Source organism: Diceros bicornis, chromosome 21 (genome assembly GCF_020826845.1).
Source record: "Diceros bicornis minor isolate mBicDic1 chromosome 21, mDicBic1.mat.cur, whole genome shotgun sequence".
Classification (NCBI taxonomy): domain Eukaryota; kingdom Metazoa; phylum Chordata; class Mammalia; order Perissodactyla; family Rhinocerotidae; genus Diceros; species Diceros bicornis.
The window spans coordinates 26,073,930-26,099,054 of NC_080760.1; the positions used below are offsets into that span (position 1 = coordinate 26,073,930).

At 38.3% G+C, this 25,125-nt stretch overlaps 1 long non-coding RNA gene across 2 annotated transcripts in view; it reads left to right on the forward strand.

Moving 5' to 3' along the window:
* The window catches only part of LOC131419550 (uncharacterized), a 146,202-nt gene that overhangs the window by 82,046 nt on the left and 39,031 nt on the right, over positions 1-25,125 (forward strand). For both annotated transcript variants that reach the window (XR_009223277.1, XR_009223278.1), the window contains one exon: positions 4,238-4,538. This is a non-coding gene — a long non-coding RNA (uncharacterized LOC131419550). The remainder of the gene's footprint in view (positions 1-4,237; positions 4,539-25,125) is intronic.

The following is a 25,125-nucleotide window of genomic DNA, read 5'->3' on the forward strand; positions in this document are numbered from 1 at the left end:
CCTGTTCTGTTCCCTTTCCACTGTTATCCTTTCTTACTTTCATTCCTCTCTTCTTATTCTTTTTCTTATTCCTGGATGATCTTATCCATGCCCACATTTAATAACCACTGAGAAGCAGATGTCTCATGAATTTATCTCTAGACCACACCTCTAATTTTTAAGTCCAGTCTAATCCAAAATTGCCTACTTGGTATCACTTCTTGGGATATCAATAATACTTCAAAATCAAAGTATCAAAACTGAACTTATAACCTGTTCCTCCCCCTCCAAAAAAAACCCCTGACATACATATATGCGTGCATAAATAAATACCTGATCTTTTCCAGCATTCTCTGTTACAGGGAATGGCATACAATGAATCATACTTTAATTTTACGTTTATTGGCATGATTAGTGTCTGTCAGTTTATTAGTCAGTCAGCCAAGATATTGATTGTGCATCTACTGCCTGCTCCAGCATTGTTCAAAGCTCTGGGAAAACAGCTGTGAACTAGACAGGCAGAGTCCCTATGTTAAGGATCATATGATCTAGAGAGGGGATACAGAAAATAGGAGATAAATAGAGTAATGTGGCAGAGTGTGACTGAGAGGGCTGCTGTAGCCGGGGAAGCCCATTGTGAAAAGAAACCAAATGATGTGAGACTTGAATGATGAAAAAAGGGCAGCCACGTGACATTGTTGAGGAAGAATATTCAAGCAGAAGGAGCAGCAACTATAAAGGTCCTGAGATGGAGATGAGTTTTACATGTTCTAGGAGCTAAATGTAAGCCAGTGTGGCTGGAGTATAGTGCAAGAGAAGGATAGTGGAGGGAGATGGGGTCAGAAAGTTCGGTAAGACAATGACATTCAGATTAGATCTTTGAGGTAAGAAAGAAGTAAAACAACAGCAACAAAAAGGCTGAGTTAGCGGTTGAAGGAAAAGTTGACACCGATAAGAGTTAAGCAAATAATAGCTCTTCATTGTACCTCCGGAAACATGAGGAAAAGAGAACTGGCCTGGCATATTCTTAATCTTAATATCTGCTTTCAAACTGTCCCCTTTCTAGGGGAAGTTTGGAGGCAGATGAGGTGGGCCTTTACCTGGTGTCTCTAAAGTCACCCCATGGTAAAAGGACAGAAACTGATGAGTTCAGAAAGTTGTGAGAGGACTGGAAATTTTGGCTAATGTGTTCCTTGTATACAAAGGATTGAACACAGAAATTCTGTTGACATCTAATTGCTGGCATGTGCAGGCTGATAAGTGTTACCAAATGCCTTCCTAACTAAGTATGCCGTGGTGTGGAAAGATGTTTCTCTGTTGGCTAAATGGTGAAAACAGTAACCTATTAAGAGAATTATTCTCAAAGGCTGAATGCTAACTGATTTTATGTGCACGTCAAGAAGCCAGTCAATGGCAGGCTTGTATCAAAATAGCAGTGCAAAGAGTAATATACAAAGCAGATTGTAGTCAAATGTAGAAAGCATTTGATCTCATCACTGAAAATTATCTAGTTTAATGAATACACTTTTTACTAGTTTGGTACCCACAAACTCCAATAGAGTCTCTTAAATTTCATTCTGAACAATTATAGATACGTGAACGACTTTTAACTTAAGATAACCAACTTTATAACTTCATAACCTTAAAAAGTTTTTTTTTATTGAAGCGAAATTCATGTAATATAAAATTAACAGTTTTAAAGTGTATAATTCAGTGGTGTTTAATATGTTCGCATGTTGCGCAGCTATCACTATCTAGTTTGGAACCATATAGTTCCAAAAAGTGGAAACAACTCAAATGTCCACCAATGGACAACGAATAAACAAAATGTGGTATATCCATTCAATTGAATATTATTCAGCCATAAAAAAGAGTGAATTACTGATAACATGCTGCAACGTGGGTGAACCTAGAAAACATGTTAAGTGAAAAAAAACCAGACACAATACGTCACGTATTATATGATTCCATTTATATGAACTGTCCAGATTAGGTAAATCCATAGGAGCTTCATAATTTCTTGTATGATGAGTGATGGCTGACTTCTCCTTTAAGAACTGTGATCTTTTGTGAATGTTGGGGTTGTACCTTATTCATCTATGTTTCCTCAGCCCAAAACATAGTTCCTGGCACATAGAGAGAGATTCCCACTGTATCAATCAAGGCTCTTATCAGAGAAGTATAACCACCAGGATATATAGATTTTATATTTATAGGGATTTGTCATTAGGACTTGACTTTACACAACATGGAAGCAGGAGAAATAGTCTACGTGATGTTTAGTTTCCGAGTCGTGTGCTGGAAGCTGATGTCCACGGGCAGGTGGTTGGGAAGAGAAGGTTGTGGAGTCGGGGAAGCAAGGACAAGCTGGAACCTGTGAGTCTGAGCTGGAACCCTCAAAATGAGCTGGAGCCCATATGGGTTCCTTATTGCCTCCAAGTTTCCGATTTTGATGATGAGGGTTTTCATCATGAGAAGCTGGTGCCACTTTGTCGTGGAGCTGAACACACACCTGAGCCAGGAGTTGGAGAACCCAGAGCAGGAGACGCAGCAGGATCTGGAGGAGTTGGGGGCCTGGCTGCTGCCACTCTCCAGCCAGGAAGCCATGGGGTCAGTGCCAATAGGCAGGAGCTGCAACAGTGCCCTTCGCCCTACCAACCTTCTCAGCACCAGAAGAAGATAGCTGGGGCTTCGCTTCTGCCTTCCCTGTCTGGGCTTGAACTGATCACATGAAGGAAAGGTGGATTCTGGGAAATGTAGTTCCAGCTTAGCTAAGTTAATGCAGTACAAATCTCCCACAATTACCAGGAATGCTGTTCGAAGAAATGAGTAAGCAAGTGCAAGAAACAATGCTTCGGCAAGCATTTTTGTACCTTCCTCACCTGCAGAGTGTGCAAAAAGTATTTTCCAAGTACCTTATACAAACCAGAAAATGGATTGGGCACTTTGACAGCATTGTTGTTTCATTATATCCTCACAACAACCTTATGACATAATTACAATTTTTATTACCATTGCAAAGATGAAGCAAGAGAAGCATAACTTGTTAAGTAGCTTAGCCTAAGTAGCAAATAACTGAGCTAGAAAACCACATTTAGATCTAACCCATTATAAAGCTTATGCTCTGTCCACTATTCCACACTGCCCCTCCACACCCTTACCCTGATCTTCTCCATTTTGCGTATAGTGAAGTTTTCCACTTCTTTTCCTCTTTCCAACTTCCTCCTTTAACAAAAAGGGCCCATCCTTTTCTTCTCATGTAACTGTTATTATGGACGACTCAGCTCTGAAATGTGTACTTCTTCAGTGGTGCCTGTCAGAGATGTATGAGGCTCAGCATCAGAAAATGAGGCCTTTCGCTCTTCTCTTAGGAGTGAATTATTCTCTCCCTCCTGGTCTCTGTGCTCTGCCCTCTGCTGTTAAATCCACTTCCATCTCCTGCTAACAATAATCTACCATGAAGCCATGAACAAGTCAAATCTGAGACATTTTTTACTCATCTGTTTGTTGGTGAGTCCCACAATTCTCCACCAAAAAGTGTGTCATTTTGCAATGACAAAATGCTTGATACTATCACAAAAAGTCTTAATATATAACTTTTATGGCCAAAGAGGCAAATTAAAGAATTGTATACATTATTTGCCTAAGATGAGGTGTGAAATTGTTAGTAGGTAACATTTTTTAGCAATTACCATGAGCGTAGTTCTGAGCTAGAGTTTTATATGAATTAACTCATTAATCTAAATGTCCACCCAATGGAAGAGGTAACTATATACCAACATTTTTTAGATGAAAAATCTGATGCTTTAGAGAAGTTAAAAAACTTGCTCAAAGACACAGATAGTGAATTAGTCAGGTCCATTTGGTCTTAAAACCCTTGGTCTTAATACCATGAAATGCCATTTAAAACTCTTTAGCAAATACTTCCTATTATTTAACAAATATCCATTGAGTGCCTGCTTGATGTTCAAATGATAATAGCAGATTAAAACACCATGGGCACAGGATAAAATGAGGAATACAGTCACAATCATATTGTATTCCATTTTTGTATTCTAATAGCTGTCTTCAAAGCCAGTTTCTGAAAGTAGCGTTTGATGGATAAAAGCCTTTTTGAAGGGTCTCTCCAAAAAGGCTGGGAATGCAGTAATTTTCTTCCCAAAGACATTAAGATTGTTGATTTTGTTTTAGTAGACAGCAATTAAGTAAATCTCGCCACTGCAAGTTTAACTGACTGAATTTTACCTTTTCATTACAGTGCACCATGAAGATGGGGACCTATAGTGTGGAAGAATCCAACTTATGGTAGCAAGATGCTCATGGATATTTCTGCTGCCAGGAGAGTAGATCCCCTCTCAGTCTATTTTAGATTGTGCTTTGGCTATTTGTGCTATCATTAACACTCTCACCCTTCCTAATTTTTTTTCCTTTTCACCTTAGATCTTTAGTGTTTCCACAGTGGAAAGGCTGTGAAACTCGACGGGACTGGGAAATTCCATTCCTTAGAGAATGCAGAGCACAAGAAGGCTGGAGACCTGGACCAGGTGATCTTCTCTAAGGTCTGTTATCTATTTGTTTTTGCACGCTGCACATCAGATTTTTAACTGCAATAGCCAGTGGATGTCCACTCAATCTAGGCTTCTACTAGAGTGATTCTTAAACCTAGAGCTTCCTTGAGACAACAAGAGAGTCACAGAGATGACTGCTCCACAACATAGGGTGAGAAACTAGGTCTGGTTTCACATGGGGTTTAACGTAAGCTACTTTTGTGGATATTGCGTTATGTATGACAGGCAGATAGGTTCTGATATAAGCTTCAATTCCTCCTTTACTTTGTGAATTAATTTGGCTTGCTATGGCTCATAGCTTAATCTTTCATAATGGTTGGGTTTTGCTTTCTTTCTCTGTACAGCGTCTACTGATCCTCTTTTCTTGGTTTTTGTTTGTTTGTTTTGTTTTGCTTTTTATGTTATTATCTGAAATCTTTTCTTATTTTGCAAATATACTCAAAGTCTACTTTATCAATTGAGTTGCTTGAAGGGAAAATACTTCCTTCAATCTTTCTGGTGTTAATCTACCACTTATCCCTCACCCTGGAGATCTGTCCTGAGTGCCTGGGCTCTGTGTATTTTGTTTGTCTCATGTTTTCCCTTTTTAATCTTGACAGTCTGTGTCCTGTCTGTCTGTGTATTGAATGGCTGCCATGTATTACCTCTCACTTTCACAGTAATCTTGCAGGGTGATATGACTATCTCCATTGTATAAATGAAAAACTAAGACTCCGAGAAATTCAGTGACTTTTCTAAGGTCACACATCAAGATTTAAATCTATATCTATCTAACTTTAAAACTCAGAGTGACTGAAAAGATATTTTATCCATTTCCCATTGTAGTGAGAAAAGTAACTATTAGAACGGAGGGAAATATACAATGGTCATAGGCCTGGGGCTCTGCAGTTGGACTGCTTGGGCTCAAACCCTAGCTCCACCTTTATTGTCAGATTAATTTTGAATAAGTTACTTCAACTTTCTGAGACATAATTTTCTCATCTGCAGAAGGGACATAATTATATTAAATAACTTTCTGGGCTATTGTAAGGACTAAATGTGATATCACCGTTTGGGACAGTAGCTGGCATGTGGGAAGAGTTCAATACGTGCTAGCTGCTAATACTGTTGTTGTTATTACTATTTCCTAATTGAGAAGTAGTTTACTAAACATAAGTATTGGTGTCATGATGTTTACTCTGAAACATCAATCAAAGTCCTTCACGACTTTAGGAGTTCAGAGGTTTCAGAGTAACCATTTCATACCCACTGTCAGGTAAGGCCATATCTATGCTGGACAGAAAGGAATTTTTTTTTTTTAATGAGTGCTTTCCAAGCTATGGTAATATTACTCCTTTTTTTCCTGTCCTGACTCTGTTCTTAAATATGAAGTGAATATTCACCAATTACCACACAAATGCATGAAGTAGCCTCATCCTATAAAACCCTGTTCCTGGAAAACAACCTTGGCTTGGCTTTGGTGATTCTAAATGTGAGGATTAGAGTCCAAAACTGACTCCCTGGAAAGGCTGACCAGACAGCATTTAACAAAGAACCCTCCAGCAGGAAATATTCCCGGACAAGCTGGGCAGGATCCGGGCTCTCACTTCCCATAAATCTCCCACCAACCATTGCACTTCTTTCTGGGAACCGTCACCACTGCTTTCCATTTTCTCTCCCTCCCTTCTTCCCTCCCTCCCTCTCTCCCATCCTCTTTTCTTCCTTTCTTTCCATCTATTAGGGAATTAAAGCAGACGTTAAAACCAAATACAAAATTAACCCTTTGGTATGCCCTGTGTCTTTTAATACTATGTGTGCTGTGTGTATATAAAGTTGGCAAGTTAGGACTTCAAGGGTAGGGACTGTGTCTGATCCTGCTCTGGATGATTCCTAAAACACCAAAAGCTTCACATTCTTCCAAGGCCACAAGAGTCACTGAGGAGAGTCATGTTCCCAAAACAAACAAACAAACAAACAAACACATGTTCATGGGTGTTAATCCTACTCAGTGCTCTATGGCATTGGCCATAATACCTCAGAAATTTTTGGAGAAAACTTATATTGAAATAATAACCAAAAAAGTAATGAAAAAGTTGGCCTTCAATGTAGGGTGTAAGGATGACCTCCACAAAAGGAAGAGAAGGAAGCCTGGGCTACTTGACCAACACTCTCCTCTCTGCTTTGCTGCGCAAGGTCTATTAAATGCACAGTGGTCTTAACTACCAAAAGTATTGAGGTTGATCCTAAACTGTCCTTTTTGAATTGAGTATTTCCTGGTGTTTGTCCACCCTGGAACATTCCTCACCTTGGTGAGGTGAGTCAGCCTTTTCCAGTTCTTTATTTAGCTCATTAACTGAGTTGTCCCTCTGCCAGTGGTTTCCAAACACAGGTCTGTGACAAAATTTCACTCGTATGAGGTAAAATGAGAAAAATAAGGGTAACGTAGGAACTTTTTCTTAGGGCTAAATTTATTTAATTGAAAGGAAGACCATTTACTCTGAGATTATGTAATTCCTATATTTTAGTGACAAAGAGATCTTTCTTTCATGAAAGGATCTGCAAAAGAGGAAAATTGGGGAACCATGGCCTTAAATTTTGAGAAATGTGAAATGGAGAAACTGCTCTAGGCCACACATGGGGGGGGTGTGTTTGTGTGTGTGTGTGTGTGTGTGTGTGTGTGTGTGTGTATGTGTGCTTATGGCCAAGCATCTACCTCAAGGGACCACGTGACTGGACAGTCCCTAAAGTAGGCTTCTAATGGGGGCCTCAGTCGGGAATATTAGCACCAGGCAGACGGTTGCTAAAGCAGAGGTGTTCCTGAAAGAGAAGAGGCAGCTATTCCATCCTTACAAACAAACCTTTTATCTTCACATCGCCCTTTTGGGATGTATTTTCTTCCTCTGAACTGCATTTGGTGTCCTTTTTTAGCCTGATTTCACCTGAATAAATTGTTCCCTAGGGATAGCCTTGATGAGTAGCCAGTAAGTTAAAACAGGAAATGAATGAAAAAAGTGCTGTAATGATGTTCCTAATAATAATGGTACTTTAAATAAACATCATGGCTCAAATTTTCTAGAAAACAGAATGCACAGCAAGGCTTGATGGATGATGCTTTATGGGGAAGTGCAATCTTAGGACAGCAAAATAGAGAGAGAAAAATGAAGTGCTTTCACATACATAGTAGATTTAATCATCTCAACAGAAATAAAGCAAGTTAGTGATCTAATCGAAATTTTGGGCAGCTGCTTTTAAATGCCATTTTTGGATGTCCTAAATGTATACATGGTAAAAAAGTGAGCGAAAATGCTCAGGGGGTGAATGACTGGCTCAGGTTTACGTAGTTGGGGAGTGGCAGAGCTGGATTCCAAATCAGGCTTAACTCCTGAGCTGATGGGCTGTCACCATTCCTGCGTATTGGCAGCACAGGGCATTTAGAAGAATATCGGGGGACAAGGATTATTCCTGTTTTGGAGAAATAGGAAATAGATGCATGGGAGAGCCCAGTAATCTGTCGAAAAACACACTAACAAATTGAATCCAACAATGTATAGAAGAATTATGCACCCTGACCAAGTGGGATTTATTCCATGTATGCAAGGCTGGTTCAACATTCAAAAGTCAATTAATGTAATCCATTGTATCAAAAGGCTAAGGGAGAAAAATCAAATGGTCATAATAGATGCAGAAAAAAAACATTTGACAAAATCCAGCACACATTCTTTTTTAAATTCTTCTCTTTTAATTTTTTAAATTAATTAATTTTTTTTTTTGAGGAAGATTGGCCCTGAGCTAACATCCATTGCCAATCTTCCTCCTTTTTTCGCCCCAAAGCCCCTGTAGATAATTGTATGTCATAGTTGTACATTCTTCTAGTTGCTCTGCATGCGACACTGCCTCAGCATGGCCTGATGAGAGATGTGTAGGTCTGCGCCCAGGACCCAAACCTGCAAACCCCGGACCACTGAAGCAGAGCGTGCGAACTTAACCGCTACGCCACTGGCCAGCCCCTCCAACGCACATTCTTGATTTAAAAACTCTCAGCAAACTAGGAATAGAGGAGAACTTCCTCAATTTGATAGAGAACATCTCAAGAAAACCTACAGCAGACATTGTATTGAATGGTGAGAAACTAGAAAATTTCCCACTAAGATTAGGAATGAGGCAAGGATGTCCCCCCTCTCACTACTTCCTTTTAACATTGTACTGGAAGTCCTAGCTAATGCATTAAGATAAAAAAGGAAATAAAAGGTATAAAGATTGAGAAAGAAGAAATAAAACTATCTTTGTTGTAGATGACACGGTTGTCCATGTAGAAAACCCAAAAGAATCAACAAAAAACTCCTGGAACTAATAAGCAATTATAGCAAGGTTGTAGGATACAAAGATAATATACAAAAGTCAATTGCTTTGACTTAAACCAGCAATGAACAAGTGGAATTTGAAATTAAAACACAATACCATTTACATTAGCGCCCACCCCCAATAAAATACAAAAATTAACTAAAAATGGATCATAGACCTAAATGTAAAACTCAAGACTATAAAACTCCTAGAAGATAACATAGGAGAAAACCTATATGATCTTGGGTTTGGCTATGACTTTTTAGATACAACACCAAATACATGATTTATGAAAGAACAAATTGATAAGTTCAATTTTTCTGTGAACCTAAAACTGCCCTAAAAATTAAAATCCGTTAAAAAAAACTATAACAGACAATGAGTAGGTGGGTATGAGATAAAAATAAGAGTAGCAAACCCCTAGAGAGAGCACTGGACAGGACCCTGGAGAATTGCTTCTAGACCTTGCTCTGCAACTCCTCAGCAGTACCTTGGGAAAGTAACAACCTCCCTAGTCTTCACTTCCTCATATAAAAAATGCATCAGGTGGAATATGTGATCTCTAAGGCTCCTTTGCACCTCCTCCCACTTGGTCAGTTTTGGAACAAAGCCATCAAGTCTTCTCTTGGGGAGCTCACATAGATGGTGGGATTCCTGAGGAGCTGAACAGATCCTCTTACCCTGAACCATAACCTTTACCACCTGATGTGTCCAGTATTAGAGACTCACTTTTTTTATTTTATAAAGTCCATCTCCTGGCACATGTTAAAATACAGATTAATCCTAGGCTTAATCCTACTCCCTAATACAGTTACCCTTAGGAACTATTATATCTTAAGGCGCAAGGCTAATTAGCCTGTAATTTGTCAGGGCAGGGGAGTCAGAGCAAAATCTGGTATATTGTCAGGTGTTCGATTTATTTGTGGGGGCCAACCCGGTGGCATAGCAGTTAAGTTGGCATACTCCACTTCCAGCGGCTCAGGGTTCACAGGTTCGGATCCTGGGCGTCGACCTATGCACCGCTTATCAAGCCATGCTGTGGTGGTGTCCCATATAAAGTATAGGAAGAGGGGCACGGATGTTAGCCCAGGGCCAATCTTCCTAAGCAAAAAAGAGGAGGATTGGCAACAGATATTAGCTCAGGGCTAATCGTCCTCAAAAAAAAGAATTTATTTGTTAAGTAAATGAGTGGATGTATCAGTAGATGTAAAGAAGAGGAGTGCAGCGGTAAGAAAAGCTGCAGGGGTACAGAACTATGTTAAGGTCATCGAAGGAGGGATGGGTCCTAGAACAGAGTGTAAGGAGAGAAACTCCAAAGATAGATCTGCCTACTTCACACCTATGACTGAGACTTGCCCTAGGAACCCATTCCATCCCCATTCTTTATCAATCATTCATTTATTAAGCAACTACTATATGCCAGAAACTGCACTCAGCGTCAGGTGAGTGAACAAGGACTGATCTCTTCCTCACAGAGCTATTTGACTGGTTCCTCCCTAAATGCCCAGACAGCAGAGTGGATACCAGGCTTCCACCCACTTTCCTACTCTTGATATCCTTATGTACTAACACCAAATTCAAGAAAGAGTTTAAATGCCCCTTTCATCCAGCTTACCAACCTTTACTGCTTTGAAGACTAGCTAAAGTAAAAACTTTTTCTTGGTTTCCCTACTGTGAATTAATGCTGCCCCCTTCTGGAACACTGACGTTAAGTATAAAAGACTCACATAGCAGTGAAAGCTCTTATAGTTCATGGAAAGTCAGGGTTAAAAAGGACTTTAGTTAAATCTCATTGTTTTATCAATAGGGAGTTTGCTGGTTGGGAAAGTCAACTTGCCTGTCTATATCTTGGGAGTGAAGAGAGTAACGACAGGGAATGAAGGAGGGGACTGAAACCTGTGCTTCCAGACTCTTAGTACATGGTACCTCCTTTCAAGTTCACCAGACTGGGGACGTGGTTATAGACGTTTCTATTGCTCCTGTGTATGTACTTATGCACACATTTCCACTTAACTTGCCATCCCATTTAGTCCATGCTTTCCTCTCTTCCCTATTCCCCTTTCCATAGCATAGTGATGGTAAGGCTCACCTTGAGGACTCAAAGCAGGTTACGAGCTGTCTCAACCAGTCTCTCTGTCTGTGTATCCATGTATCTTCTGAATTTTTGTCTGTCTGTCTGTGTGATATCTTCTATAGATCTTTGAACAATGGAGTTTGAAGTCCACTCCTTATTTATGAGGTTAGGTCTATAGGAACAAACTTCACACTTTCTTCTCTTCCACTCAGGTAATCATTCAATCAATAAAGGCAAACATTTATCGACTCTTGCATGTATTAGATGTTGTGAACACAAAAACAAAGAAAACAAGCCGTCTGTTCTCCAGGAGTTATTATTTATTTCCAGGAAGACAGAAAAGTAAATAAATGGTCAGAAGCAGCAGCCTGATGAAGAGGTCCTCTTTGAGGGCCTCTCAGAGAATGGAAGGAGGCATCTAACTCAGACTGAAGGAGGGAGGAGGCTGCCTAGAGGCAGTGATGCCTTACCTCCCAGGTTTTTGAGGGTTACATGTAGAATAAAGGGGAAGTACAAATGTCAAACTGCAAGCAAGGTTTAATTGACATTTCTAGTCAACACTTTACTCCTTGAGAGGCCTCAAAGATTTGTGAATCTCAAAGTAAAAATGTCTACTCAATGATCACTGAAATTCGAGGCTATAACCATCTGATATAATGTATGAGACCAAATTATACATGTCAAATCATTCAGAAATATCAATTTTAATGAAGTTGTGATACTATTTAATTCTCTTTCCATCTACTTCTGTAATTGAGATTCACATGTTTATACAGCTTAAATCAGTCCCATGCTTTGGGACTTGTGATTAGCAAACTCTGTAGGCTGTCCAGTAAAGAAAAAGTCAAAATAAAACTAGAAAATGACCTAAAAGTGGGGGTGGAAATCAATGAACTTGATGCTTGCAAAGTGTTCTGAGAAGGAAGGCTGTTTATCTGTGTTAACAATGCGTCAGAGTCTGTTTTAGTGTATTATAGGGAAATGCAAATTTAATTAAGAAAAATTTGATTAGTTAATTCCTGAATGGATTTTAGGCAAGTCGTTTAATCCCTCCAAGATCCAGATACCGGGCTACCTCTAGCCCATATGATGCCTTTGTGCAAATTAGAAAAGGCGCCCCCTCTGCATGGGTGTAGCCCCACAGGCAGTAGGCTTGGTGAACAGAATGTGAGATGGATCTCAGCCTTCTCTTGCCCCTTAGTCTGGTCTCCTTGTGTGGTGAACGACCTGCCCAAGTATTTGCAGATGCCCTGGCGAGATACCTCAACAGTAAAATGGAGTTCACACCTGTTTTGTGTACCTCACAAGGTGGCTGCAGGGATCTCATGAAAAAAAAGTATATACATACATACATCATACATACATCATACATACATACATAAGCTGTATTATATAAAATCTAATGCTCCATGTTTGGAAGAGAGATTGTTACATCAACAGTCAGAGATACTTTCATTAGAGATGCTCAGAAGAGAACTTGCAGTTGCTAATTAGAAATCTGCTGTAAATGTCATCCGGAATGGCCTGAAGATGTCCATGTTCTGTGGAGCACAATAACATGGATTTCTTGGAAGCCTTCTCTTGTTTGTGACCAAAATTCCACACGGCAAAGCCTCAGCCTTTTCAGAGGATTCTGAATCCGGTTGCCTGAATTCATAGGTGGCTCTAGGCAGAGGACTGTGCTGGCAGCCGATGGTAGCAAATGCTGAGAGTCATCGCTGATCCGTGAAGCACGCCAGAGGCATCAGCTGAGCCCAGGCTCTCATCTCCCCTTTGTGTTCCTTCACTTCTCGAACCTTTGCTATTTCTCCTAGAAGAATTAGCTCAATATTTATCTGTTTCAATAGGTTTTCAATTTCACGGTTCAGTTTAATTTAGGAAAATTCAAATTATTGAGGTAAAGTAATTAATTTTTTACCCCTTAGGGCAAAGCCAAAGGATATACTAATCTTATACCTACACACACACACACTCAAACATCCTCCCACCTTAGGGTGTGTGAGCTTACAATGTTTCTGCCTAGAATGCTCTTCTCTGCACATCCACATGAATAACCCTTCCCCTCTGTTAAGTCTCTGTGGGTTGGTTTAATGATGTTGATGTGCAATAAATATTTATTGCATTGAATTGAAGACTAAAGGTGATGGGAATCATTGACCCTTATGGTATTTTGAACTTATTTTTTTGAAAATTACTTATAAAGGTCTCTCTGTAATTATGCCTTCTGTTTAAGGCTGATGTTTATTATATTTCATTATTCATATGTAGTTTTAAATGAGCTTATCAGTATTTTTTCCAAATACTTATGCTCACCAATAATCTGGCAGACAAGCCAACTCCTACACTTGGTATTAACTTCTAGAGTTACCAGGTGTCTATGTGTGTGTGTAAGAATTCCTGAAAATCTTGGGGGCACCCAAGGCACTAGCATAGAAGTGTAAGATGAAATAGGTAAATGGGGCAGTAGATGGATAGAGTGACCTTGACTCTTTTAAGTTATGTACCTGAGGTAAGCCGAATCACAAGAGGAAAACACCAGATCCATAAGTGTGCACCTTTTGGACTACTGCATGATCCAGGGAGTTGAGTGGCTAGATGTATGCAAACACACACACTCACAGTGAAATGGATCTCACATCAAATGGAAGGGGATTGCAAATAAGAGCTCCATACATGAACAACATGCAAAGTTTTGAGAAAACTCTATTTATTTACTCAGAGAAAGTACAGTATTTTTTAAATCATATCCACATTTGCCTTTCATTTTTCCCTAATAAGTTTTTCTATTCTACCAGGCAACTGCATTTTGACTTGTATGGATCACTCTGTCACTGCCACAAAATATTAAGAAACAGTTATAAACTGGTCATATTTGCCAGTTAGTCAATCAGTCCTTTTGAATTCCCATTTTGTGCTGAAGAACACAATCTTGCTGATTTTATAGTCATAGAACTGTCACACTACCTTATAAAAAGTTTTCTCCTATGGAGAGACCATGGCTGAAGTCATTGAGAAGAAGAGAGCATAGAATCTAAGGTGCCATTGTCTGGGAGCTTCTTGAAACAGAAAAGTGTGAGAAAGGAACCAGGAGGGCAAAGGGATGTCACTCAGGGTTTGCTACTGGACCAGGACCTGTGACTCTGGATTCCCTCTCCTCCTGGTTACCCTATAAACTTAGGCTCTGGAATCACCAATTTTGGCTCAACTGTATGAAACAAGAATTAAAGCATGGGTTTTGGAGCCAGAAACTTGGGTTTTAATTGTGATTTTTCACTTACTAACTCTATGACTTTGGACACTTATTCTTTCTAAGCTTCAGTATTCTCATAGATAAAATGTGGAAAAATGCCTGCTTCAAAAGAATGCCCTGAAGCTTAACATATTTATTATTTATCTATGTTTATCTACTAGGCATTGTACAATATCCAGAAGAAACTGTAAATAAGACAGGTAAGGTTCTAGAACTCATGTAGCTTATTAGAGGAATAATCATATGTTGAGCAAACAACTAATTACAAAATGGGAAGGCCTGCAAAGGATGAATATAGAGCCCATGTGAGCAGGCAGCAGGGGAACTGTACCTACACTGGAGAAGTGCAATTAAGCCGAGACCCTGAAGCTTTGCCATGAGCAGAGGAAACATGTCTCAGGAAAAGGAAAAGGGAGCAACAAGAGCTAAGACTCTGTGACAGGAAGGACCATAGTGCATTCCAAGAGCTGAAAGAAAGGCTGGATTGTGGTCAATAACCTGATTATACAACAACTGTATCTGAGGGTAATGAGAGGTATGAAGGGATTTCTAAGCAAAGGAATGACAGGATCTGAATTGCATTTTCTTTTTTCAAAAAGCTTTCAAAATTTTGAAATGATCACAGACTTACAGAAAAGTTGTAGATATAGGGAAGAAACCTGTTTATTTTTTTCTGGAACCATTTGAATGTAATTTGGTGACCCGTGGCTCTCTTACCTCAAATACTTTTACTGTGTATTTTCTACAAACAAGATATTCTCCTATGTAACCACAATACAGCTGTCAGAATCAGGAAATTATATTGATACATTACTACCAACTAATCCTCAAAACCCAATTGAGTTTCATCGGTTGTCCCAAAATTGTCCTTAGAGTGAAAATATCAAAGTCAGAATCCTACTAAATCTTATGATTTATTTGTCATATCTCTTGAGATTTCCTCAGTTGGAGCAGGTCCTTAGTATTTCCTTAAATTTCATGACTCTGAGCCTTTTGAAGATTACAGGCCAGTTATTTTACAGAATGCTTCTCAGTTTAATTTGTTTAATGTTTCCTCATGATTAGATTCAGGTTATGCACCTGTGGCAGGAATATCAACAAAAGATGATGGATTCTCATTTCATCTTATAAGATGTCACATGATATCAATTTGTCCCATTGCTTTTTTTTGCAATTATTTTAATGAAATCATAAACGTTTATAACATTGTATAATTTCGAGTGTATATTATTATTTATCAATTCCTGTATAGACTGCATCATGCTCAACACCAGTAGTCTAATTTTTATCCGTCACCATGCCTATGTGCTCCTTTTCCCCTTTCGCCCTCCCCTTAGCCCCCTTCCCCTCTGGTAACCACTAATCTATTCTCTTTATCCATGTGTTTTTTTATCTTCCACATATGAGTGAAATATAGTATTTGTCTTTCTCTATCTGGATTATTTTGCTTAACATCATACCCTCAAGGTCCATCCATTTTGTTGCAAATGGGACAATTTTGTCTTTTTTATGGCTGAGTAGTATTCCATTGCATATATATACCACATCTTCTTTATCTATTCATCCATAGAAGGGCACTTGGGTTGCTTTCACTTCTTGGCTATTGTGAATAATGCTGCAATGAACATGGGGGTGCATAAATTTCTTTGAATTGTTGATTTCAAGATCTTTGGATAAATACTCAGTACTGGGATAACTGGATTGTATGGTATTTCTACTTTTAATTTTTTGAGAAATCTCCATACTGTTTTCCATCTTGGCTGCACCAGTTTGCATTCCCACCAGCAGTGTATGAGGGTTCCCTTTTCTCCACATCTTCTCCAACATTTGATATTTTTTGTCTTGGTAGTCATAGCCATTCTGACAGGTGTAAGGTGATATCTCATTGTAGTTTTGATTTGCTTTTCCCTAATAATTAGGGATGTTGAACATCTTTTCATGTGTCTGTTGGCCATCTGTATATCTTTGGAGAAATGTCTGTTGGTAATGTCTGCCCATTTTTTGATCAGGTTGTTTTTTTGCTGTAAGTTGTATGAGTTCTTTATATATTTTGAAGATTAACCCCTTGTCAGATATGTGATTTGCAAATATTTTCTCCCAGTTGGTGGGTTGTCTTTTTGTTTTGCTCATGGTTTCCTTTCCCTTGCAGAAGCTTGTAGTCTGATGTAGTCCCATTTGTTAATTTTTTCTTTTATTTCCCATGCCTGAGTAGACATGGTATTCAAAAAGATGCTGCTAAGACAGATGTCAAAGAGCGTACTGTCTATATTTTCTTCCAGGAGTTTTATGGTTTCAGGTCTTACATTCAAATCTCTAATCTATTTTGAGTTAATTTTTGTGTAAGATAATGGTCTACTTTCATTCTTTTGCATGTGGCTGTCCAGTTTTCCCAACACCATTTATTGAAGAGACTTTCCTTTCTCCATTGTATGTTCTTGGCTCCTTTGTCGAAGATTAACTGGCCATAGATGTGAGGTTTTATTTCTAGGCTTTCAATTCTGTTCCATTGATCTGTGTGTCTATTTTTGTGCCAGTACCATGCCATTTTGATTACTATAGCTTTGTGGTATATTTTGAAGTCAGGGATTGTGATGCCTCAGCTTTGTTCTTTTTTCTCAGGATTGCTTTGGCTATTTGAGGTCTTTTGTTGTTCCATGTAAATTTTAGGATTCTTTGTTCTATTTCTATGAAGAATGTCTTTGGGATTCTGATTGGGATTGCATTGAATCTGTAGATTGCTTTAGGTAATATGGACATTTTAACTATGTTTATTCTTCCAATCCATGAGCATGGAATGTCTTTCCATTTCTTTACATCTTCTATTTCTTTCAATAATCTCCTATAGTTTTCAGTGTATAGATCTTTCACCTCCTTGGTTAAATTTATTCCTAAATATTTTATTCTGTTTGTTGCGATTGTAGATGAGATTGCATTCTTGACTTCTTTTTCTACTAGTTCATTGTTAGTGTATAGAAATGAAACTGATTTTTGTAAGTTGATTTTGTACCCTGCAACTTTGCTGTAGTTGTTGACTATTTCTAAGTTTTCCGATCGATTCTTTAGGGTTTTCTATATGGAGAATCATGTCATCTGCAAACAGCAAGAGTTTCATTTCTTCCTCTCCAATTTGGATTCCTTTTATTTCTTTTTCTTGCCTAATTGCTCTGGCCAAACCTCTAGTACTATGTTGAATAGGAGTGGTGAGAGTGGGCACCCTTGTCTTATTTCTGTTCTCAGAGGGATGGCTTTTAGTTTTTCACTGTTAAGTATGATGTTGGCTGTGGGTTTGTCATATATGGCCTTTATTATGTTGAGGTACTTTCCTTCTATATCCATTTTATTGAGAGTTTTTATCATAAATGGATGTTGGATCTTGTCTAATGCTTTCTCTGTATCTATTGAGATGATCATGTGGTTTTTATTCCTCATTTTGTTAATGTGGTGTATCACATTGATTGATTTGAGGATGTTGAACCATCCCTGCATCCCTGGTATTAATCCCACTTCGTCATGGTGTATGATCCTTTTAACGTATTGCTGTATTCAGTTTGTCAATATTTTGTTGAGGATTTTTGCATCTATGTTCATCAGCAATATTGGCCTGTAATTTTCTTCTTTGTGCTGTCCTTGCCTGGTTTTGGTATTAGGGTAATGTTGGCCTCATAGAAAGAGTTAGGAAGTGTTCTATCTTCTTCAATTTTTTGGAATAGTTTGAGAAGGATAGGTATTAAATCTTCTTTGAATGTTTCATAGAATTCACCAGAGAAGCCATCTGGTCCTGGACTTTGTTTTTTGGGACGTTTTTGATTACTATTTCAATCTCTTTACTTGTGATTGGTCTATTCAGATTCTCTATTTCTTCTTGATTCAGTTTTGGGATGTTGTATGAGTCTAAGAATTTATCCATTTCTTCTAGGTCATCCAATTTGTGGGCATATAGTTTTTCATAGTATTCTTTTATAATCCTTTGTATTTCTGAGATATCTGTTGTAATTTCTCCTCTTTCATTTCTAATTTTATTTATTTGAGTCTTCTCTCTTTTTTTCTTGGTGAGTCTGGCTAAGGGTTGTCAATTTTGTTTATCATCTCAAAGAACCAGCTCTTACTTTCATTGATCCTTTCTACTGTTTTTTTAGTCTCTATTTCATTTATTTCTGCTCTAATTTTTATTATTTCCTTCCTGCTGACTTTGGGCTTTGTTTGTTCTTCTTTTTCTAGTTCTGTTAGGTGTAGTTTAAGGTTACTTATTTTATATTTTTATTGTTTGTTGAGGTAGGCCTGTATTCTTATAAATCTCCTTCTTATAACCACTTTTGCTGCATCCCACAAGAGTTGGTGTGTTCTATTTTCATTTAATTTTTCTCCAGGTATTTTTAAATTTCTCCTTTGATTTTTTCATTGATCCAGTAGTTGTTCAGTAGCATGTTTATTTTCCACATATTTGTGAATTTTCCAGCTTTTTTCTTGCAGTTGATTTCTAGTTTCATAGCATTGTGGTCAGAAAAGATGCTTGATATGATTTCAGTCTTAAATTTATTGAGGCTTGCCTTATTTCCCAGCATATGGTCTATCTTTGAGAATGTTCAATGTGCACTTGAGAAGAATGTGTATTCTGCTGTTTTTGGATGGAATGCTCTCTATATATCTATTAAGTCCATCTGATCAAGTGTTTTATTTAAATCCACTATTTCCTTGTTGACTTTCTGTCTGTATGATCTATCCATTGATGTAAGTGGGGTGTTGAGTTCCCCTACTATTGTTGTGTTGCTGTTAATTTCTCCCTTTAGATCTGTTAATAGTTGCCTTGTGTACTTTGGTGCTCCTGTGTTCGGTGCATATATATTTATAAACATTATGTGCTCTTGGTGGACCGTCCCTTTTATCATTATATACTGCCCCTCTTTGTCTCTCATTTTCTTTTTTATCTTGAAGTCTGCTTTGTCTGATATGAATATGGCAACATCTGCTTTCGTTTGCCTTTTGCTTGGAGTATCATATTCCATCCCTTCACTCTGTCACTCTAGAGCTGATATGTGTTTCCTGCAGGTAGCATATTTTTGGGTCTTTTTTAAGAATCCATCTAGCTATTCTGTGTCTTTTGATTGGATAATTCAATCCATTTACATTTAGAGTGATTATTGGTATACGAAGGCTTAATACTGCCATTCTGTCTCTTATTTTCTGGTTGTTCTATAGTTCCATAGTTTCTCTTCCTTTGTATTTCTGACTGCCATTTCATTTTGGTGGTTTTCTGTGGAGATTTTCTCAGTTTTCTCTTTTTTTATGAATTGTGGCTCTGCTCTGATTTTTTTTTAGTGGTTACCATGAGGTTTGTATGAAAGATTTTGTAGATGAAACAGTCCATTTTCTGATAGCCTCCTATCTCCATTAACCTAAACAGGTTCCATCCCTTTCCTCTTCCCCTTCTGAGTTATTGTTGTGACAAATTATTCTGTTTTGTGTTGTGAGTCTGTGACTAAGTTGAAGTGTTTATTGTTACTTTTGATGCTTTCCTTCCCATTATCTTTTAAGTTATAATTAAGTATTTGCTACCCTGTTCTAAAAGAGAGCTGCAGTTTTCTGGTTTTGTCTATTTATCTCCTTGCTCAAAGCTTTGTAGACCTTTGCCTTTTTGTTTTAGGGATGAGGGCATCCTTAATAATTTCTTGAAGGGGAGGTATAGTGGTGATGAACTTACTCAGCTTTTGTTTATCTGAGAATGCTTTTATTTCTCCATTGTATCTGAAGGATAGTTTTGCTGGATAGAACATTCTTGGCTGAAAGATTTTTGTCTTTTAGTATTTTGAATATATCATTCCAATCTCTCCTAGCCTGTAAGGGTTCTGCTGAGAAATCTGCTGAAAGCCTGATAGGGGTTCCTTCATAGGTTATTTTCTTCTGCCTTGCTGCCCTTAATATTTTTTCTTTGTCATTGACTTTTGCCAGTTTCACTATTATATGCTGTGGAGAAGGTCTTTTAGCACTGATGTAATTAGGAGTTCTATTGGCTTCATGAATTTGTAAATCTGTTTCCTTCCCCAGGTTTGGGAAGTTTCCAGCTGTTATTTCTTTGAACAAGCTCTCTGCTCCTTTCTCTCCCTCTTCTCCCTCTGGAATACCTATAATCCTTATGTGGCTTTTCCTAATTGTCAGATATTTCTCAAAGAATTCTTTCATTTTTCAAAAAATCTTAGTTCTCTCAACTGTCCTCCATCCAAAGCATTTCTATATTTCTATCCTATAACTCAATAATTCTTTCCTCCATAATATCAGCTCCATTCTTTAAGGATTCTAAATTATTTTTTTTTTCTCATTAATTGTGTTTGTGTTCAGAATTTCTGCTTGGTTTTTTTCTTTTATATTTAAATCTCTTTGGTGAAGTATTCCTTCTTCTCATTAATTTTATTCCTGAGCTCATTGAACTGTATTTCTGAGTTTTCTAGTAGCTCATTGAGTTTCTTTACGACAGCTATTTTGAAGTCTCTGTCATTAAGATTCTAAATTTCTATGCCTTCAGAGTTGGTTTCTGGGGATTTGTCATTCTCTTCCTGCTCTGAATTGTTGCTGTAGTTTCTCACGGTGTTTGATGAACTCATCTTTTGCTGGGGCATTTGTAGTAGTATCAGTTTGCAGAGTCCACCTGCAACCACTGGGGGAAAGCAGGAGCTGTGTTTCTGATCCCACCCCATCTGCTGGAACTTGTGCAGGTACGGTGGATGGTCCCACCCACCAGGAAAGCATTCACACATGGGCTCAGGGCTTCCCCCATGCTGAGGTGCATTCCCACTTGTGGGGCTGCAGTGGTACTATGGGCCCTCGGCTGGGAAAGCTTTCACATGCATGTATATCTGCTGCCACCTCTTCTTATGGTTGTGCCAGCCGTGCTGGCCTCTCTGCTTGGTGGGCAGGGCTTCTTCATGGGGTCTGAGCCTGGGCCACTCATTGGGAACTCAGTGGCAGAGTGGGCTCCCCCACCAACCAGGCAAGCATTCACTCACGAGCCCTGGGCTGCCACCGCCCCTTCCCAAAGTCATGCCAAGGAGAACTCCCACTTTTGGGGTAGCAGCAGTGCTATGGGCACTTGTACTGGCCAGGAAGGCATTCAGGCGCACACACAGAGCTGCCAGGGAAGGGAGGGTTGCGCTCACCTATCTCCACCACTTCCCTGGGGCCCACTCCATCTATCTTCAGATGTATAGTTGCATGGGTCTCTCAGGTGTCCTGTTGTGCTGTGTGGGTATTCTCCATTGGTCAATGAATACCCATTTAGTTGTAGTTCAAAGGCAGAGAAATGAAGGGAATAGCTCACTCTGCCGTGTTGCTGACATCACTCTCAATTTGTCCCATTTCTAATGATATTCACTTTGATCACTTTGATTCAGGTGGAGTCTGCCAGACTTCTTAACTCTAAAGTTACTGTTTTCTCCTTGTAATGAATAAATATTTTATGGGAGATACTTTGAAACTATATAAACACCTCATTCCTCATCAAAATATCAATTGATTCTTTTATTAATTTATATCTGTATTGACTTATAGTTTCCTGCCTTATTCAATGGGTTATAACATGTTAATATTTTTATTTACATGTTCAAATTGCCCTTCTTCCAAATTTGGGCATGGGAGCCCCTTGAAGTGAGCTTTTGAGTCCTTTTGACATGTCCCCTTCATTCTTTGAACATTTGTTTGCTTTCTATAGCAAAGGTGCCTCTTGTACATTCCTTAACTCAGTGCTGAAATCAGGCATTTCCCCAGGGATCCTGGATCTTTTTAGTGGACAGTAGTATTTGGAAACGAAGATATAGGCACTGGGAGTGCTCCATATGCTACTGAGATGCCACTGTTCCAGCCCTTACAGTGACAGATCTAGCAATGAACACGTGTGTGTGTGTGTGTGTGTGTGTCTGTGTGTATGTGTGTGTGTATAAATGAACCTTGCGGTGTTGGACTGGAACTGGAGAGATCGATGTGAACGCATGATTTTTAATACATATATAGATTGAGAAAGAAATAAATGTTGTGTGTGTGCATGCATACATATACACACACATTCTAGTTTTCTCCCTTTTAATATCAACCAGTGATAAAACTGGTTCTAAATATCCTTTATGTACTTATTTAATAAATCTAGGTATGCAACAAATCTCCCATCTCTACTGCCATCCCCTCCTGCATAAATTCCCACCTCACACTACTGGGGCTCTGAGACCCTGTGACACTGCGAGGATGCTCACCTTGTTCTGCCTCATGTTTAACTCACAGTACAAAGCCACCTGACCATGAGGATGGCCTCCTTACCCTGCTCAGGCTCTGACTTCCAGTGTCAAGCTGCTGCCACCACCAAGCGGAGCTTGCTGCTCAGGCACTGGCACACCATGGCAGGCTGCCCTGATTTGTGGACACCCTCCTCCTCATTCCCCACACCGGGCTACTCCTTTACTGCCTGTGTGAATGCCCTTCTTAGCCTGCTCTAAGGTGCCGTTCCATGCCAGGGCCTTGAGTCAGAAATAGGCCTTGTACGCTCATGGAAAAGCAAGGCTGCCAGTGTCTCTTGAATGGAGCGAGTGAGGGGAACTAAGAGGTGGGAACCAGATTGTATAAGGCCTACCCGGCCATATCAAAGACTTTGGCTTTTGTTCTAAATGAGATAGGGAACCATTGGAGGTTTCTAGTGATATGATCTGACATGTTTTAAAAGAATCCTTCTGGCTGCTGTACTGTGAATAAGTAGAGGAACAGAAAGAATATGCAGTGTATTAATACAGTTTATTGGTACACCACATGGATATACTTTAAATAAATAAACATACATACATCAGTGTGCTCAAATTCTATTATCTACAGTCATATATGATTAAAAATGTCTGAAAATCATTGTTCAGAGTAGCAAGAAACCCAGCAGGTGACTGGTATTACCTGGGAAGAGGGTAGACTTCTTCAGCCCCTAGGTTCAAAGAGCTAATTAGTCATAATACTTGCTAGAAACAAAACACCTATGATCTGCTAGGATTTCTACAATACTATCAGGAAGAGAGAATTGGTGACATTAAGTTCTTGATTGTGTTGAGGTGCTCTGTGTAAATATTTGAAGCCGAAATGCTAGTTTGTGTATAATTTACTTGATGTTCTGTATTCTTATGGACTTTTTAAAACAACATTGAGGTGACTCAACATTTACTAATGTGGTATCAATGTGAAAATAGTACATTTCCTACTCTTATTTACACATGTATTTATATTCTTTTTAGAAATAATCAGAAAATAAACAAGCAAAAAAGAGATAATGAATGAAATGTACCCATTATAGCATACTACAAAGACAGCTATTGATAATGTTTTGTGTATATATTTATATCCTTGTAATCATGTATGCAATGTGTCCCAATACAAATTACACAAATTATTAATGCATATTTTGAAAATACATCAGTGTATAGATAGGCAGTTCTTGATTTGCTACCTTAAGTTTGTCCTCTCACATATTAAAATACATTACTTTAAAATGTTTTTACTTTGATTCTTTTGATATGGGTTCTACTAAAATATTCTAATGGTGGCAAATATATATATATATATATACACACACACACACACATTAAATTGGAGAAATACACAAACACATACAGGTATATATATTTACAAAAATGGGATCAGTTAGCTAAATTGATTTATTTTTATTATCTAGGTACTGTGTCATGATCATCTATGCATTTTTGTTAATTAATATACTTTCTCACTAAAGTTTTTAATAGGAGTGTAGTATTCCACAATATGATAATTTATTGGACCAGTCTTTTATTTTGTCCGATCTGCACTGTTTAGGATTTATCTCGTTATAAGAGGACTGCCGTTTCCATCCTTGTTGGCACATCTTTGTGCACTTGCTTAATTGTATTCTTATTCTTGTTCTAATCAGATGGAGGTTACATTTTCCCAGGTGTTCTTATTTCACAGGAAGTCACAGAATAAACTTATTGTTTTTATGTTTAATATATATAGTTTCATAGTGAAGTGTAAAATATACATCCATTTTAAGTATAAAACCAGAATTTAAAAGAAATTTCAAGCTGTCAGAAGGCCATTTGAGAGTAGGGAAGCTAGCAGGGGTGGGTAAATGGAAAAGTGTATGGGAATGTGAGAAAATCACATTTACTTGCATCGTCAAAGTTTCTTTGATGGATAAGTTTGGGAAGCTTTTAAGATATAGCTCTGAAAGAACTTCTAGATCAAATGACATTTGCATTTTTGTGACTTTTTATCCATATTGCAAATGTTTCCCCTAGACAGGTTTTACCACTTTGCCTTATATCTGTAGAAAACTGTGTCAGTTTGTTGGAGGGTGGTATAATCTTCCATTGATGATGATATTTAAAGATATATTTCATAAAGAATAACATCATGGGCACAAACGTCTATTATTTGAGATTTCAACATTTCTCTTTCTTCTCATCCTACTTATGTTACCACCTCGAGATGTTGTTCATATATACAACCTCTTTGAAGCCTTAGCTAATTTTCAGTGAATAAAATTTTGTTCTTTCTCTGATTCTATAAATAGGCAAGGATTAAAGTGAATTTCAAAATCATTCCATGAGGGTGGTCAGACCAGCTGCACCCAAATTAAAAAAAATATTTATGGGTATCCAAATTTATTTTCAAATGAAATCATCATGTTCTGCATTGACTTTGATTAAGAAAAAAAAAAAAACTGTTCTAGCTTTTCAGACAGCTGGCAGCCCAGCTACAGTTGGACGAATATTGTTTTGTGAGCATAGCAATGAGAACTGTTGAGTGTGCTGTACTGTGGGAAATGATTAAATAATGGCCAAATTCAATCTTGAAATAGAAAGGACACAAGTATTACACCAGTTATGAGACCCCTCCCTTTTGTAACCCATTAAAATGCCTTTCTCACATCAGTATAAGTTTTTATA